The sequence below is a fragment of the Orcinus orca genome, chromosome 6 (assembly GCF_937001465.1).
Source record: "Orcinus orca chromosome 6, mOrcOrc1.1, whole genome shotgun sequence".
NCBI classification, from domain to species: Eukaryota; Metazoa; Chordata; class Mammalia; order Artiodactyla; family Delphinidae; genus Orcinus; species Orcinus orca.
In genome coordinates this window covers 65,706,789-65,726,269 of record NC_064564.1, presented here as the reverse complement: position 1 = coordinate 65,726,269, position 19,481 = coordinate 65,706,789, and the positions used below count along the sequence as shown (strand labels likewise).

The 19,481-nt window shown below is 42.5% G+C and overlaps 2 protein-coding genes across 3 annotated transcripts in view; one reads left to right on the top strand and one right to left on the bottom strand.

Annotated features, from left to right (window-relative positions):
• AK3 (adenylate kinase 3) overlaps positions 1–7,618 on the bottom strand; it is a 41,352-nt gene extending 33,734 nt beyond the window's left edge. Inside the window, exon 1 of the mRNA XM_033404387.2 lies at positions 7,492–7,618. The gene's annotated coding sequence lies outside the window, so the exon portion shown is untranslated. The remainder of the gene's footprint in view (positions 1–7,491) is intronic.
• LOC101275108 (tyrosine-protein kinase JAK2) overlaps positions 1–19,481 on the top strand; it is a 375,537-nt gene that overhangs the window by 5,750 nt on the left and 350,306 nt on the right. For both annotated transcript variants that reach the window (XM_049711311.1, XM_049711312.1), the window contains exon 2: positions 7,181–7,286. The gene's annotated coding sequence lies outside the window, so the exon portion shown is untranslated. The remainder of the gene's footprint in view (positions 1–7,180; positions 7,287–19,481) is intronic.

The following is a 19,481-nucleotide window of genomic DNA, read 5'->3' as shown; positions in this document are numbered from 1 at the left end:
GTGTAGTGGTGATTGCACACCTTTGTGAATATATTAAAAACCACTGAAGTGTACACTTTAAATGAGTGAATTGTATGATGTGTGAAATATACCTCAATAGCCATTAAAAAAATCAATCAATATAATTCACCATATTATCAAATTAAAAAGAAAAACCATATGATTATCTCAATAGAGGCAAAAAATCATTTTATAAAGTTCAACACCCATTTATGATTAAAAACTCAGAAAACTAGGAATAGATGGGAACCATCTCAATCTGATAAAGGGCATTCATAAAAAACATAAGCTAACATCACAGTTAATGGTGAATGTATTCTCCCAAATGTGGGGAACAAGTCCAAGATATCTGCTGTCATCGTGTCTCTTTAACAGTGTTCTGGAGCTCCTAGACAGTGCACTAAAGCAAGGAAGATTGAAGAAGAAGAAACAAAACTGTCTTATTCACAAATGAGCATGTATATAAAAAGTCATAAGGAATCTACAAAAAAAGCTACTAGAACTAATGTGTTCTGGATTCAAAGTCAAATACAAAGCAACATTGGTATCTCTACACACTAGAAACAGACAATTGCAAATAAAAAGTTTTTAAGATGCCATTTGTAATAACATCAAAAAATATTTGGGGGTAAATCTAAGAAATTGAATACAAGAACTGAATATTGAAAACTACTCATTTCGGAGAAAAATTATAGAAGATCTAAATAAATGGAAAGACATACTATGTATATGCATCAAAACACTCGGTTTGGGGCTTCCCTGGTGGCGCAGTGGTTGAGAGTCTGCCTGCCGATGCAGGGGACACGGGTTCGTTCCCTGGTCCGGGAAGATCCCACATGCCGTGGAGCGGCTAGGCCCGTGAGCCATGGCCGCTGAGCCTGCGCGTCCGGAGCCTGTGCTCCGCAACGGGAGAGGCCACAACAGTGAGAGGCCCGCGTACCGCAAAAAAAACCCAATAAAAACCAAAAAACCACTCAGTTTGGTTACAATCTCAGTTCTCTCCAAATCATCTATAGATACAACATAGTCTCAATCACAATCTCAGCAGGTTTGTTTTTTAAATAAAAATTAACAAGCTGATTTTAAAATTTGTAGAAATAAAAGGAACCTAGATTAGCCAATACAATTTTGAGAAAGAACAAAAATGGAGAACTTCACCTGATTTCAAGACTCACTATAAGACAGTGTGGTGGTGATGTAAAGATAGGTATATGGATCAATGGCACAGAACAGAGTCCAGAAATAGACTCATACATAGGGTCAATTCATTTTTGACAAAGGAGAAAAAGATAGTCTTTTTTTTTTTTTTTTTTTTTGCGGTACGCGGGCCTCTCACTGATGTGGCCTCTCCCGTTGCGAGCACAGGCTCCGGACGCGCAGGCTCAGCGGCCATGGCCCACGGGCCCAGCCGCTCCGCGGCACGTGGGATCCTCCCAGACCAGGGCACGAACCCGTGTCCCTTGCATCGGCAGGTGGACTCTCAACAGCTGCGCCACCAGGGAAGACCCAAGATAGTCTTTTTAACAGTGTTGCTGGAATAATAGGATATCCACGTGGAAAAACATAAACTCAATTCTTACCTCATGCCATATGCCATAATTAACTCAGAATGGATCATAGACCTCCATGTAAAAGTTTAAAATGATAAAACTTCGACAAGAAACCTAAGAGAAAATCTTTGTGACTTTTGTTTAGGCAAAGATTTCTTAGATAGGACACAAAGAACGAACCATAAAAGAAAAACATTATAAACTGGAGTTTAACCAAAATTAAAAACTTATGCTCTTTGAAAAACAATGTTTAGAGAATGTAAAGGAAAAACATACACTAGGAGAAAATCTTTGCAAAATATATATCTAATAAAAGGTTGTATCTAAGATATGTAAAGACCTCTTACAACTCAATAATAACAAAACACACAACCTGATAACAAAATGGGCAAAAAATTTGAACAAATACTTCATCAAAGAAGCTATATGATTGAAAAACAGGCATATGAAAAGATGCTTAATATCACTGGTCATCAGGAAAATGTAAAATAAAACCATAATGAGATACCAGTGTATACCACCAGAACAGCTAAAATTTTAAAAACCAGGTCACACCAAATATTGAAGAGGATTTGGGATAACTACAACTCTCATACATTGCTGATGTGAATACAAAATGGTACAACCACTCTGGAAAAGTTTGGCAGTTTCTTGTAAAGTTAAATGCACACCTACCAAAAAAACCAAGCAGTCTCTCTCCTAGGCATTTACTCAAGAGAAATGTAAACATACTTCCAGCATTAATCTGCCGGGGTGCCGTAACAAAATACCATAGACTGAGCGGCTTAAATATTTATTTTCTTACAGCTCTGAAGGCTGGAATTCCAAGATCTAGGTGTCATTAGGATTGGTGTCTGGTGAGAGCTCTCTTCCTGGGCTGCAGATGGCCACTTTCTCACTGCATCATCACATGGCCTCTTTTCTGTGTGTGCATGCCATCATAACAGATGTGACATGTTGATTTTTTTTTACTTTTCTGTTTCATTTGAAAAAAATTTTAATGAGCATATATAATTTTTACCCCCAAAAAATCACCTTAAAAAAACCCCCCAACAAATCCCATCTAATATATCACCTTAAAAAAAAAAAAAAGACAGGGCTTCCCTGGTGGCACAGTGGTTAAGAATCCTCCTGCCAATGCAGGGGACATGGGTTCGAGCCCTGATCCGGGAAGATCCCACATGCCATGAAGCAACTAAGCCCATGAGCCACAACTACTGAGCCTGTGCTCTACAGCCTGTGAACCACAACTACTGAAGCCCGCGCGACTACAGCCCATGCTCAGCAACAAGAGAAGCCACTGCAATGAGAAGCCTACACACTGCAACCAAGAGTAGCCCCCACTTGCCGCAGCTAGAGAAACAGAGAAAGCCTGCACATAGCAACAAAGACCCAACGCAGCCAAAAATAAATAAATAAATTTATTTAAAAAAAAGACAGTGGATTTTCTTCAGCTTTTTAAAACTTTATTGAAGTATAATTGATGACATCACGCTTTTGTTATTCATGAATTAGATTAATTTTAATCCAATTAGCGTTTACTGATGTTCTAGGAATGTAGCAGCAGTGAACGCAGCAAAATCTCTATACTCAAGTTTTCCTTCCCGTATATGGAAGGGAAAGAGGATAGTAATGAGTACTGTGAAAAAAATTAATAATAATAAAGCAAAGGAAAATTTAAATCTGCAGGCAATTCTTTTAAATATCACTATCTCTTCAGTGAGCATTTGCAATATCTGCCTCATCAAATACTCTCTACAACAGAATGAAGTGACAAAGAATGAAGTGCAAAGTAGAAGAGCTGGGTCCTAGTCCTGCCTCAGTCACTCATTAGCTCTGTAAACTTCGACAAGTACTTGACCTTTCTGCGCCTCACTCTCAACAGTAAAATGGAGATCACACCTGTCCCAGAGTGGTGGTGAGGCTCTTACTTAGGATCTTAGTGATGTGGGCACGTTGTATCATTATGTAAACAAAGGCTCTGTCTCCAAATTATCTCTTTAGGCAAAGCTTGTGATTTGAAATTGTAAGTCTCTTTCTCTTTATTCCCTACCACCCCCATTTTCGACTCAAGGTTTTAAAGATTGCTATTAAAAACAAACGTCTTTTAAGATAGCACATTAAGATACTATCACCTAAAATATATTTATTATAAAACAGATTTATTAAAAAATAACTTTTTAACAGTTAGTTATTCAAGTTAGTCTAAGCAGCAGAACTGTGATACCTCAGGGCACAGTGAGATTGGGGTTTGGATATGGTGGCGGAGAATTCTAAGCTGCTCTGAAGATCCTGTGCCCAGACTAAGCCAAATTGAGGGATGGGAGAGTGGTGACAAAGAAACCAGGAGGAAAGTTGTAAAGCAACTGATGATGGGAACCTGAGATAGGGGAAACCTGTAATGCCTGAGGCTCCAAATCCCCACTCTGGATGAAGGCTGCCCCTCAGTCATGTGTTGCAGTTCCTGAGACACACAGAAGGAGGCGCCATTCCTGAATGATTCCTCCTGCTCCAACCCCCCAGTAATCAAGTTCCTAGTGATAGGACTTATCACTTATATTTCATTTTACAGTTTTGTGAGCACTTTCTCATTTGGTCCTTATAACTAGGTGATAATTAGAGGCTGGTTCTATTATCCCCATTTTACAGATGGAAAACTGAGAGTCAGCCATTTTAAGTGAATATTCAATGTCAGACAGGCAGAGCTAGTCTTTCAACTCCTGACCCAGTGCCCTTCCCACTCTGCTGTCTAGAGTAAAGGAGGATTGACAAATATAGCTGAGAAATGGAGTTTTATTTTTTTCATTCTTTTTTTAAAAATTAATTTATTTCATTTATTTTTTTATTTTTGGCTGTGTCGGGTCTTCGTTGCTCTGTGCGGGCTTTCTATAGTCGTGGCGAGCAGGGGCTACTCTTCGTTGTGGTGTGCGGGCTTCTCATTGTGGTGGCTTCTCTTGTTGTGGAGCACAGGCTCTAGGCACACAGGCTTCAGTAGTTGTGGCTCGCGGGCTCTAGAGCGCAGGCTCAGTAGTTGTGGCGCATGGGCTTAGTTGCTGCATGGCATGTGGGCAAATGGATTGTCAAATACAAGAGCTCCTGACAAAGGGAAAGAAGACCCACTCTAGTAGCCAATCTATGCAGAGAATGGCTTTGGGAATAGTGCTGTTCTTAGGAGAGTTGGAGGTCAAGTTGAGCTCACCCCCAGGTTTCAAACATACAGTTAAATTTAGCTTTGTTGGGTTATTCTGTGGTCAGGGCCATGAGTTGAGCTTGGTCAAGGGGAAGGAAGGGTATAAGCAGAAGTGGGTTGGGCACCTGCCACTTTTCCGGCTCAGTGCCTCTCTTCTGTGGACATGAAAACACCCAAAGTAACCCCTCGGTGGCTACCACTTGGGAAGCCTCTAAAATGATTACTCTTGACAAAGGCTGAAAAGGCCTGGTATATTGTCAGAGATCTAGGATGCCTAGGCAGCCTCTGCTTGCGAGGAACCTAGTGTAGAGACACAAAAGTCTCTGAAACAGTGTAAAAGTTTGGCCAGAGAATGTTTTCCCACATCAGTGTATTAGTTTGCAATTGTTACCATAATGCTCTGTAACAACAACACTCATATCTTAGTGACACACAACCAGAAACATTTGTTTTCTTGCTCACAAGTCTACAGGTTGGCTTGGCCCCCTCTGGGTTGAGGCTGCTCCCTGGTCTTCATCATTCCAGGCCCAGTGGCTAACAAGGTCATGGTTGGTGAATGACATAAGCACAAAAGAGCAAGCCAAACCTCACAAGCACCTTTAAAGCCTCTGCTTGTGTCACAGTGTCACTAATACTGCACTGGCCAGAGCAAGTCATGGATGCCAAACAGGGGGATGTACTCTAGCCTAGTGCAAAGTCCTTTAGCAAAGGACGTGGATGTAAAATTCTAAAACATGGAGGGAATGAAGCATTGGGAGCAATGACCCAATGTTACCACAATTAGTAATCTGGCAATAAACATTATTATGAATAATATATAAAAAGTAATAGAACGATAGCTAACATCTACTGAGTCTTATTAAGTGTTGGGCACTTTTGTTAAGTACCTTGCATGTATTAACTCATTTAATCCTCACAACAACCCTATGAGGTAGATACTAATACGATCTGTATTTTACAGACGAAACAACCAAGGCATAGTGGGGTTAAGGAAGAATTAAGATCACACAGTAAACGGCGGAGGAGGGCAATGACAATTATATTAGAAAGGGACACTGTCCATTTCCTCTCTCCCTTTTGTGTCTCTCCTACTCTTCCCTGCCCCTCCCCAACCCTGTCCCTCCTTTTGTGTGTCTTGTCTTGGGAAATGACATCTGGTCACCCAGACCAGAACCCTTGGACCCCTCTCACCTGCTGCCTGCCCCGTGTGTCAGCCTTTAGGTTCTACTGTCTGTACCTTCTTAACTCCTCCCCATCTGCTCCCTCCTCTTCATCCTCTGCCATTGCTTCCACTCACAGTCCTGCCATTTCTTTCCCAAGGGACGCCCTGCTTTTAGTCCTGCACCCTGAGTTTGCTGCCAGAGGGATTTTTGCAAAATGCAGATCTGGCTAGGTCATTGTCCTGCTTAAAAAGTTTCTGTAGGGCTTCCCTGGTGGCGCAGTGGTTGAGAGTCTGCCTGGCGATGCAGGGGACATGGGTTCGTGCCCCTGTCCGGGAAGGTCCAACATGCCGTGGAGCGGCTGGGCCCGTGAGCCACGGCCGCTGAGCCTGCGTGTCCGGAGCCTATGCTCCGCAACGGGAGAGGCCATGACAGTGAGAGGCCCGCGTACCGCAAAAAAAAAAAAAAAAGTTTCTGTATTCCCTGGAGCTTTTAGGATAAAGTTAGCCTAGTATTCCAGGCCTTTCATTTTCTGACACTCTGCCACACTTCAAACCAGCTTCCCACACTACCTGCAGTCCCACGAAGTTTCATGACCTTTTGCCTTTGCGTATGCTGCACCCTCTGCCTGGATCCTCTGCTCCCCTTCTTCACCTCATCAACTCCTGTGTATCTAGAGTCTTACCTTTTGGGAAGGCTTCTCCAGTCTCATCCCTGTGCTGATTAGACATCTTTTCTCTGTGCCTCCAGTAGACCCTGCCATAGTATGTGGCATTTACCAGGCTACAATTCAATATTAGATTCCACTGTCTGCTTCTCCATCATTATATATATAATTCGTGGACCCCCTGCTTCAGAATCACCTGGGAAGTTTGTTGAAAATTCAGGTTCCTGGGACCTATCTTGGTCCCACCAACTCAAAATCTTCACAGGGTAGAGCCCAGAAGTCTGCATTTAGAAATTTCCTGAGAAGATTCTGACTTGTGCCAGGATCCTGACCACACTAGACGAAACAGCGGCCATGCTTTCTTGTACTTCTAGCATCTAGCATAGTGCCTGGCACAAAGTAGGCACACAATGAATGTGCTGCGAATGAATGAGTGAAATGGGCAGCACTGGTCAAGGCAACACAAATAAAAAGCGAATATTCGGCTACTGCGATTCCAGATACCAGCAGATGGCGCTGTGACGACATACATGCTTTTACGCCGGGGAAATTTTGTTTTACAGGAATTCAAGACTAGACTGCTGAGTAATTTAATTTATTTTTTCCTACCCAGTTTGTCTACCATTGTCCCACTTGCATGAATAAATTGCTTTCTGAAGGCATGAAGACTTAGACAAGAAAAACAAGTGGAAAGAGGCTGGTCACAGAAAGCTGAGCAGGTAATGAAAGAGAAGGGAAGGATATTCTAATTACCCCTATTCCATCCTCCTAATGGAAAGCTGCTCCCAGCGAGCGCTAAGTGTTGTGAAATTACCCAAAGCACTCAAAAGAATAAGCCATTTCAGTAAGAGGGTGGAGCCATCCTGTAATTCTGTTAGTCATCCACGTTTCCTTTACAGACTGTCAAATGCCTATGTGACTAACCTTTCAAAGTCGTTTCCCTTGCAATGCAACGTCTGAAAGCCTGAGTCTTCCTCCTGGGCTGAATACTTGATTCTCCCGAGGTGTTGGAAGTGAGCCTCACAGTCTAGAAGCCAGGGGCCCCATAGCCCACTCTTGCTCCCCTTTCCAGCCTCCCCTCTCGACCCCCAGGGGCATCCACGTGCACAGAAGTGATAGGGCTGGTGTGGGGCCCTGGGAAGACTATCAGGCAGGGCCAGAGCTAGAGGCTGAGCTGTTTTCCTCCCAGCACGGAGCTTTCCACCGGAAGCCCTCGGCAGGGAGGGGGGCGGGGTAGGGGCTTCTGCCTGAGGCTCTCCGCAGGGAGGATGGCTGGGGAGGGGCTTCCCAGCGCTCTGCAAAGCGGGGGGAGCAGTAGACACGATGGTAGGCGCAAAGACGGAGAAGCAAAACGCCTGCCCTCAGCGCAGTCTCAGTCTTATTGGGAAGGCACAATTTAAAGGCATCACAGTAATTTCGACACGGTAGGAAGAACTTTCAAGTTCTGAGTGACCCAGCATAAACTAGATGGAAGTGCTTAAAAGGAATGAGAGAAGATACAGTTTCCCTTTCTCTTTCTTCTTCCTCCTTGAACTGTCAAGCTCAAAACTCATTAGGTGGGGAGCTAAGCAAGTTGGGACTTCCTGGCCGGCTCCTGGTCACAGCAGCAGGCGGGAGCATCCTCCCAGATCCCCCACGTGGGTTTGGTTGTCCTCATGATGAGGGGTAGGCCCACAGCCACCTTTGGATGGGGCCAGTGGCCGGGAGGTTGGAGACCACCAAGAAGGAGAGTGTCAGGTGACAGATGTTCTTGTCTTTGTCCAGTGTCCCCTCCCCCAAACCGGGAGGAAGGGCATGTCTGGGCCCAAGGGAGCTGTCCCCTGGAAGCAGGAGAGCCACGTCTGCCCCAGCTGTGGACAGCACCGATGGTCTCTGGCCAGAGTGAGCCCTGGGTGTCAGGGAACATGTTTTACAGATTCTGGGCAGCCTGAGTGGTAAACGCAACAGCACTACCAGTAATCTTTCTCTCCAGGAAGTCCAGGGCCTTGCCCTGGTGGCTGAGTTGAGAGTAAGCAGCTGGGGGCAGGTTCCAGGGGCCACACAACACAACAAGTGATGCATCAAGGGAGGCAGATCTGGCTCATGTTGTCCAGGGAGGGCTGCCTGGAGGAGGGCAGGAGGCCAGCCAGCCGGAGGCCCTATCCACACTGGCCAACGATGCCAGGACTCAGCCTCAGGACGGCCGTGGACCCGTGAGGGGCTGACGTTGGCTCTCTCTGCTCATAGCAGGGAGAGCACATCCTCCAGATCAGAGAGAGGAAGGTAACCTTCCTCCTGATCAACAGGGAATTGTGGAGAGCAATGCTTCCTCCTGGAAGGAATCCTACCCTTGGAAGGTTGGGAGGGAGGAGCTCCCCTTCTGTTGCGCAGCAGTCTAGAGAGGGTGGCCCTGCTGCATGTGGGAGCCTTTGGAGAAATCTCCTTCCCTTAAGCCAGGGGAGGGTTAGGAGCAGGTGCTGCAGGGGAGGCACCTTCCTGCCCTGGAGGCTGTAGAAGAGAAGCTCACCACTCTGTCAAAGCTGCCCTGGGCTGGGTCCCCAGCTGGGATAAGGATCAGCCGCTGGCTGCCCAGAGGATTGGGTTCCGTCTGGGAGAGCTGGGTTTAAGTGATGGGGTCACAGGAGCCTGTTGCCCGGTGGCTGTTACTATTGTGATCCTAGGGCTGGTTCCTCCATCTTCTTAGATGGTTGAGTCGCTGCAACATGGAACTCCTTATTTTAATCCCCAAATCCACTCTTCTTTCACATTCCTCATCTCAGAACTGGTACTACCATCTGCCAAATTGTTTAAACCAGAGAGCTAGACATGATCTTTGATTCAGACCTTCCCTTTCATATCAAATCTGTTAGCAAGTCCTATCATTTCTACTTCTTAATCTCTACTATGACCACTTCCCTCTCTCTCCACTGCCACCACAATAATCCAAACCATTGTCATCTGCTGCCCAGACCATGGGAGGAGCCTCTTTGTTGGTCTCCCCACTTCCTCTTTCAGCAACCCCCTGCCCCCAATCGGTAGACCCTCCCTGTGATTCTTGGGCGCCCTGGTCATTTCCTTCAGAGCATCTGTCACAAGCTGCATGCTTATCTTGTCATGCAGTTTATTGTCTGTCTCCCCCACTAGATGCAGCACCAGGGGGCAGGGAATCTTGTTTGTGAAATGCATCCTTGTATCCTTTCTGCCTAGCACAATGCCTGGCACAGAGTGAATAGTTTTCAAATGAATGACATTAGGTCAAATAGTTTAGATTTTAGTCAATAAACAATGAGGAGCTATCACACAGTTCAGAAAAAGGACCGACAAAACATAAGGACGTGTTGGGGGAATAATGGAGGCAGCTGGATGGACATTAACTTGAATCCTCTTACTAACATGTTTCCCGTTGATGAGGCCTAGTGTGGTGTCAAGATAGAGTTCTAGACAATTTAAAGGAGAGTTCTTTTTTCCCCCAGTTTTATTGAGAAATAATTGACACACATCACTGTACAAGTTTAAGGTGTACAGCATGATAGTTTTATTTACATATGTTGTGAAATTATAACTAAAATAGGTTTGGCTAACACCCATCTTCTAATAAAGATACAATTTAAAAAAGAAGAAAAGAATAAAGGAAATCTTTTTCTTCTTGTGATGAGATAAAGGGAGAATTTCTATCTTTGTGAATATGTAGGGAAGAAAAGAGAGAGGCATTGATGCTGTAAGTCTGGTGAACCAGAAAAATAACATTACTTCATCTCTTAAAAAGAAAAAGGATGGGATTTCCCTGGTGGCACAGTGGTTAAGAATCCGCCTGCCAATGCAGGGGACAGGGGTTCAAACTCTGATCTGGGAAGATCCCACATGCTGAGGAGCAACTAAGCCCGTGCACCACAACTACTGAGCCTGCACTCTAGAGCCCGCGAGCCACAACTACTGAGCCCACGTGCCACAACTACTGAAGCCTGTGCACCTAGAGCCCATGCTCCACAACAAGAGAAGCTATCGCAATGAGAAGCCCGTGCACAGCAACGAAGAGTAGCCCCTGTTCACCGCAACTAGAGAAAGCCCACGTGCAGCAACGAAGACCCAACGCAGCCAAAAATTAATTAATTTTTTAAAAAAAAAAGGAAAAAAAAAGTTTTTTTCCATGACTGGAAAAAAACCTCAGATTTGAGTGGAAGAGTTCAGTTTTTAGATATGTTGAGTTTGAAATGACTATAAGTATTTCTTATGGGCCATTGAAAACAGCCAAACTGGGAAACTTCTTTGACAGTTTAGTCAGCCATGAAGTAGTCATCGGGTTTATTAATTAAGGAATTACAATAAATTATTTAATTCTAGCAGAAAGGAGAGAGTTAAAACTTGAAAATTATGAATCCTGTGTTTAAGGACACAAATAATTTTGTGCCATAATTTTGTTACATAAAACATGACCATTAATAGCCATGCTGTTGTCTCTTGAATGTGGAAAGATTTTATTGTATGTGTACCTGTCACATACGATTTAATCTCTACTTATGTATATTTTTTCATGTTTTCCCGTTTTTTTGATAATGTATAGTATTTTATAAATCAGGAAAAAAGTAGGAAACATTTTTTTAACTAAAAAATAAAGACTCACTATATCTACTTCTGAATGAATATCTTTGGGGTGAGCACTTGCCTTTACACACCAAACATACGTAAATACAGAAGTTACTAAATGTACCCAGAACTCACTGGAGATCTCCCTCCAAGAAGTACGCACATATTGATGTTTCTTGGAATTCCCTACAGCTGGTTTCCCTTCTCCGTTTCCCTTCTCTGGTTTTAGACAGCTTTGGTCCCCAAAATCAATGGGCTGGAATTATGCAATAAGCCCATTGTTCCAGTACTTCTCCCTGAAGGCAAAATTCAGGGATTTGTCCTTTTTTTATTATTCTAGTCCCAGACCTAACTACGAGCTCTTCTACTCTGTGTGGTTTTGATCTCCTAGGGGATTGTCACAGCAAAAGTGCCTTTTATGGGTTTTACTATGGGAGGGCTTCCAATCCTGCAGCTACCAGCTTGGGAAGGTGGCAGTGGGGAGGAGCGGGCAGGGGAAGTGAGTAGAGACTAGTGCATGTCAAATTCAGAGTCCTCCTGATTATTAGACTGAAGAATGGTCCAGAGGTGAGGGACTGGGAAAGAGAATGGTCTGGAAATAATGACATTGAGGAACAGTGCAAATGAGTTATTAATTGCTGCAGTGTTGCAATAACAAAACCCTGGAAACTGTTGTGGATTGTTTAATAAAATGGCCCATCCACACAAAGGAAGTTGTAAAGAGAAATGAGAAATAACTCTATGTATTGCTGTGGAGTGATTTCTAACATATATTTGTCAGTTGAAAACCGACATGAAGAAAATTCCGTGTGATACGGTACTGCTTATCTAAGAAAGCTGAAGGGAGAGGGAATAAAATTATATTTTACAAAATACGGATTAACTAAAAACTTTTAAAAAATCAGTCTTTTATAGGGGGGAGGGAAGGGACAGGGTAGAAAGGATGGAGATAGTAGCTACATTTTTCTATATATACAATGTTTTGTAAATTTTATATAATTGTGAAACAAAGTTAAAAAATTTTTTTAAATCCCTAAAACTTGGAAGCAAAATGAAACAAATAAGCCTAAATCTATATTGAGTAGATGGCACAACTACACAGAACAGAACTATTCAAGACTTTTAAAACACAGTAAATTCACTATACATCCCTCCTGGAGTATACTCTGGGGACAAAAAAATATTGTAAACTCTTTTCTGTAACTGTATTGTTGGTGTTAGTATTGTTGTTCTGAGACTAGTTTAGTGTTTTGTGGGATAAAGCAAATGAGTAATTATGTTGGGGTCCTTGGGAACCAAGTTTTTTTTTGCAGTGGGAGCAAAGAGATACAAATGTAAGAACAATGAAGTTAACTTAAATACGTTGAATCCTGAATTTGAATGGGAAGTGCCACTATGAATTCACAGTATATTTTATCTTAAAAAAGAAAAGGTGTTTCTCTGCTTTGCCTACTGAAAAAGCCTAGAAACAAGGACAAAGTAGCAAAGAGTGCCCAGATTATGGTCTCTGATTCCCACTAAAAGAAGTCAGAGTTTCTTGGGGAAATGGTTGATTCCAGATTAGAGACAGAAAATATACAAGTTGAGGCTGGAACATCATCTCATCCAAGAAAGCAAGGAAGTTATCAGGATACACTTGAATAATGCAAAAATCCTCAGCAACCAAGTTCAAGAGTCACATCTTGGAGAGAGGGGATAATTTGAACATTATTAAGAATATTAACTGCAATGGATTGAAACACATCAAATATGTTTAACTTAATGAGCTCCTAAAGGCTCACACACACCCAAATCCCCAGTGGACTCCTTTGAAGAGCTCATTATTTTGAAAATTGGTAGATAAATGAAAAGGAACAAACACATATCTTACCTTTCCTCTATGAACTGCACCTCAGGTAACCAAATAGTGGATGAGAGTAAGTTTCTCTTTATGGAAATATTTGAGATAATAAATGAAAAATAAATAATTGAACTTGAATATTACCATTTTGCAACCTCTAATGAATTAATGTAAGTAGGCAGTGCTCATCAATGGCTGCCAGCAGGCAAAAAGAAGAGACATCTAGACGTTTCATGCCTTATGACAGAAGTGCACATCCTACCTGTAAAGTATGCCTCCTGTTCCGTAGCCCCCTCCAAATTTGAACCTGAATCTTCTGAGTCGTCCAATATCAGTTACTCCTAGGAGATATTTAGCAACATCTGGAGGTTGTTTTTGGTTGTCACAATTGGGAGAGGGAGTGCTATTGGTGTCCAGTGGTTAGAGGCCAGGATTGCTGCTAAACATTCTACACCACATAAGAGCTACCCACAATGAAGAAATATTTCAATAGTGAGAAATGTCAAAAAATGTCAATAGTGAGAAAACTGAGCCTGAGGAAACCCACTTGAGATCAAAAAATCAATTTATATATAATTATATATACTGTGAACAGAGGAACATGTCAACTGACATCTTAGGGCTGCAATCGACAAAATCCAGACTGTGGGAAACTCTACATGAAAGACAATCAAAATAGTTCCTTCAGCAAAGAAATTGCAAGGAAGAGGAGAGAGAGAGAGAGAGAGAGAGAGAGAGAGAGAAATGAGGAGCCATTAAATTAAGAGATCTATGAAACCAAGCAATTGATACTGATTCAAACAAACTAAACAAATTTTAAAACCTTTGAATAGTGACTGGATATTTGACAATATTAAGAAATTATCCTTTTAGGTGTTGTAAAGGTATTTGTTTATGGTTTTTTTAAGTAGATTTATTTATTTATTTTATTTTTGCCTGTGTTGGGTCTTTGTTGCTGTGTGCAGGCTTTCTCTAGTTGTGGCGAATGGGGGCTACTCTTCGTTGCAATGTGCGGGCTTCTCATTGCAATGGCTTCTCTTGTTGCGGAGCATGGGCTCTAGGCATGCGGGCTTCCATGGTTGTGGTTCACGGGCTCTAGAGCACAGGTTCAGTAGTTGTGACACATGGGCTTAGTTGCTCCATGGCATGTGGGATCTTCCCGGACCAGGGCTCGAACCCATGTCCCCTGCTTTGGCAGGCAGATTCTTAACCACTGTGCCACCAGGGAAGCTCTGGTTATGTTTAAAAGGGGGTATTTATCTTTCAGAGATATGGATCTTTTAGAAATATTTACAGATGAAACGTTATGTTGTCTGGAATTTCCTTAGAAATAATTTAAGATGGATATGGATGGATAGATGTGGGTCTAGATGAAATAAGATTGGTTGTGAATTAATAATTGTTGAATTAGGTAGATAAGTACATGAGGGTTCTTTCTCTGGTATGTTAAAATTGTGCACATTAAAACGTTAAAATATTTTAATCATATATTTTATAAAATGATGGTTATAATAGATGGTAGTTTTTTTTTAATGTCCTTTACTTTAAAATAAAAGGGTGGCATCTTTTTTTGTCAGTGTATTAGCTACCTATTACTGCATAACAAATTATTCCAAAACTTTGCAGGTTCAAACTTTATTATCTCGTATGGTTTCTGAGTGTTAGGAATCTGAGAGCCGTGTAGCTGGGTGATTCTGGGTCAGTATCTGTCACAAGGCAGTAGTCAAGATATTGGCTGGGGCTGCAGTCATCTGAAGGGTTGACTGAGCCTGGATGTTCCTCTTTCAGGATGGTTCACTCACATGGTTGTTGACTGGAGGCCTCAGTTCCTTGTCACATGGTCTGTCTACAGGGTTGCTGGAGTGACCTAATGGCATGGCAACTAGCTTCACTCACAGCGGGAAATCCAAGAGAAAGAACAGGCAGAAGGCTGCAGTGCCTTTTATGACCTAGTCTTAGAAGTCAAACTGTCACTTCTACCATATTTTACTCACTAGAAGTGAGTCAGTGAGTCACTGAGTCCAATCACACTAAAAGGAAGGTTAATTAGGATCTACCTATTGAAGGGAGTATCTGAGAATTTGTGGACATTTTTAAATGACCACAATTGGTCTCCTTTTTCCTTTTAATTTTACAGGTCTGTAACATCCTAAAGTGATAAAACTATAATCTCAGAAACTCTCCTAATATAAAAAAGACTACAGAGTTGGTTTTCAATATATTGAAGGACGGTACCTACCTTTTACTCACGAGGTTAAAGTGCCTTCTTACTTACGATCAGAAGAGTCAATCTAAATGGAACCCTAGTAGTAGATAATAGTAAATTAGTTTTAAAGGTGAAATTATATGTTGAAACAATTTGAAAGGAACATATAAGGATGAAGATTTTCAGTTAAGAAAGTACTGAAGGGTAGGATAAATTCTGAAGGGTAAATTCATTTGCAATATCACTAAAAATGCTCAGTGGGATTACAGGAGAGCAAATATACAGAATTGTTACAAGTAATGAATGAAGCCAGCTCTTAGCTTCTCATCTCTCAGATATCCCCAGGCTCGTCATTATCAGAAACGTTCACAGTAGGCTGGATATAATTCTATAGTTTCCTTTATTGAAAACCCCGTCTTGTGCAAAATGTGTGATATAAGCTAAACAAGGGCACTACTTCCTCTGTACCGCTCAGACATTCATATTGGTCGTATAGCTACTCTCAGATGCCTTGTATTTTCCTTTTTGCATGTCTTTCTTCTCCATCATATCAGGGAATCTCAAAGAGTAGTTCCTGGACCCCATGCAGCATGAGCACCTGGGAATTTTTAAAGACGTATTTCTAGAGCCAATCCCACACCTAACAAATCAGAAAATCTTAGATTGTGGCCCAGGAGTATGCATTTTTAATAAGAGCCCCAGGTGAATTTTTTGTACAATAAAGTCAAGAATCACTAGATTAGGCTGTGAATATCCTGAAAACAGGGTTTGAGTCTTTCTCATCTCTACATTCTTAGACCTTTATCCTGTATCCTTTTACATTTCTTGGCATGGCCAACCTTGGTACTCTAGTAGGTGTTAGATAAATTTTTATGGAATTGAATTGAGTTGGGAAAATATCCACATATTGTGAAATTTTAACTCCACAAAGTCATGAAGAGATTCTAGGTAATGAGACTCTTGGGCTTTGCGTGGGTTTGGTGAAGTTGTCATGTATTGTTTTTGCCTATCTATCATCTGTTACCTCTTGTGATAACAGAACTTTAATTTTCCTTAGGGGAGTCACTCCTCTCTCTTGCTCCATTCTTGTAGTTTGAGAGACACTGATACTACTTTTTGTACAAAGGAGATGAGAATGTGACTCAGATTTGGCCAATCAGAGCACCATACTCCTCCAGACAACCGTGGTCAGTTCAGAAATGAGTATGTGATCCAAGCAGGGCCAGTGAATGCTCTACTCCACGTTTGCTGATGCTGCTGGGAAAGAGGTGGCTTATTCATAGTGGGTTTGCCAAACTGGTAGAACATGAGTCTGGATTTTCTAATGACCATGTTTGTCTCCATCTAATGTACTTTCTGTCTCTATAGATTTGCCTGTTTTGGACACTTAATTTAAATGGAATTACACAAAATGTGTGTGTGTGTATGTGTATAGCTTCTTTCACTTGGCATAATGTTTTCAAGGTTCATCCATGGTGTAGCATGTATTAGTGCTTCATTCCTTTTTATGGTTGAATAATATTCCACGATGGATATACTCTATTTTGTTTATTCATTCATCAGTTAATGGACATTTGGATACCCTTTAACTTTTAATGAATCAATACACTCCTTTTTATGGTTAAGCACTTTTTTTTTTTTTTTGCGGTACGCGGGCCTCTCACTGTTGTGGCCTCTCCCGTTGCGGAGCACAGGCTCCGGACGCGCAGGCTCAGCGGCTATGGCTCACGGGCCCAGCCGCTCCGCGGCATGTGGGATCTTCCCAGACCGGGGCACGAACCCGTGTCCCCTGCATCGGCAGACGGACTCTCAACCACTGCGCCACCAGGGAAGCCCGTTAAGCATTTTTAAGACAGTGAAAGATGTCTTATAGATGGTTCTGAATCAAATATTGGAACATGTGATTTGTTGAGTGATGAGTGTTATTTGATGGAGATAGTGAATAAAATATAGGAACTTAAGACAGGCCTAGAAAATCAGGAATGTATCATTTATGTAACAATGCCACATTTGTGTATTAGGCGTCAATTAACATTTGAAGTTTCATAGTTATAAATCCTAATATTTAATAATTATGATATGATGGCTTCAAGATTGGCAACTTGTGGGACTTCTCTGGCAGTCCAGTGGTTAAGACTCCGTGCTTCTGCTGCAGGGGGCATCGGTTTGATCCCTAGTTGGGGAACTAAGATCCCACATGCCACGTGATGTGGCCAGAAAACAAAAACAAAAACAAACACACAAAAAAAGGATTGGCAGCTGGTGCCTTAAAAATTCTGCTGTGATTGTTTATCACCTGCCGATCATCCACTTCTCTTTCACTCTCACAGTCAATGAAGAGAGTTTATGATTGTGAAACAAGACTGAGGTCCCCCACCCTGCTCCTCTCCCAAAGGCTCTGAAACAAGCACAGAAACTTTTTCAACTTTTATCAGTGTTTTAACTCTTAACAATTATAGAAAAACAGAGGTTAAATATCACAATCAGGGTGTCTCTGAGAATTATAAGCATCTTTAAAAGTGTTAGTTATGGTTGTCCCTAGTCATCATCTAAATATAAATGGGACTCAGGGTGTTGTCTTATAGTTCAATGTCCCAACCTTCTTAGACAGGGGTCCCCAACCCCTGGGCCACGGACTGGCCTGGTCCGTGGCCTGTTAGGAACCCGGACCGCACAGCAGGAGGTGAGCGGCGGGTGAGCGAGCGCAGCTTCACCTGTATTTACAGCCACTCCCCATCACTCGCATTATCACCTGAGCTCCGCCTCCTGTCAGATCAGCGGCCGCATTAGATTCTCATAGGAGCGCGAACCCTACTGTGAACTTCGCTTGCCAGGGATCTAGGTTGCGTGCTCCTTATGAGAATATAATGCCTGATGATCTGAGGTGGAGCTGAGGCTGTGATGCTAGTGCTGGGGAGTGGCTGCAAATACAGATTATCATTAGCAGAGAGGTTTGACTGCACAGAGAGTATAATAAATCAGTTGCTTGCAGACTCATATCAAAACACTATCAGTAAGTGGCAAGTGAAAACAAGCTCAGGGCTCCCACTGATTCTGCATTATGGTGAGTTGTATAATTATTTCATTATATATTACAATGTAATAATAATAGAAATAAAGTGCACAATAAATGTAATGCACTCGAATCATTCCAAAACCACCCTCCACCCCCAGTCCGTGGAAAAATTGTCTTCCACGAAACCAGTCCCTGGTGCTGAAAAGGTTTGGGACCAGTGTTCTTTGATGTTCCCTTGGGAGAGGGGCATCTGTTTGTCATAGAGAGGCTGGACCATATGACTTGTGTTTCTTGAAAGTTGGAAAGTCTATCACCTCCATCAACTCCTCGGTTAACACCTTTCACAAGACGTTTAATCAGGTGTAGGAGAGAGAACACAGACTTTGGAAGCCAGACAGACCTGGGTTTGAAAACCAGTATAGTAATTTTTTTTTTTTTAAAGTCGTAGGACTCTGGTGATGGACAGGGGCCTGAGGGTCTCTAGGTCCACCTGCTCACCTTTTATTTATTTATTTTTTTAAGATGTTGGGGGTAGGAGTTTATTAATTAATTTATTTTTGCTGTGTTGGGTCTTCATTTCTGTGCAAGGGCTTTCTCTAGTTGTGGCAAGCGGGGGCCACTCTTCATCGCGGTGCAGGGGCCTCTCACTATCACGGCCTCTCTTGTTGCGGAGCACAGGCTCCAGATGCGCAGGCTCAGTAGTTGTGGCTCACAGGCCTAGTTGCTCCACGGCATGTGGGATCTTCCCAGACCAGGGCTTGAACCTGTGTCCCCTGCATTAGCAGGCAGATTCTCAACCACTGCACCACCAGGGAAGCCCCAGTGTAGTAATTTTACATAGCTGTGTAACAAATTACCACAAACTCAGTGGCTTGAATGCATACTAATTATCTCACAGTTCCTGTGGGTCAGGAGTTCAGGCATGATTTAGTTGGGTTCTGTGCTTCACAGCCTCACAAAGTTCTCATCAAGGTGTCAGCCAGGACTGGGTTCTCGTCTGGAGGCTCCACTTCTAATAAAACTTCAACTTCTAAAGTAGTGACTTTAACTATTTGGATGTGTAGATTTATGCATTTCATCAAACTTCGGAAGTTTTGCCCACATATTCTTTCTGTCCCTGTCTCTCTCTGCTCTCCTTCTGGGACTCCCATTCTGTGTATGTAAGCGTATGTCTTTTTTTTTTGGCCGTGCTGCATGGCTTGTGGGATCTTAGTTCCCAACCAGGGAATCGAACCTGTACCCCCTGCAGTGTAAGCGTGGAGTCCTAACCACTGGACCACCAGGGAATT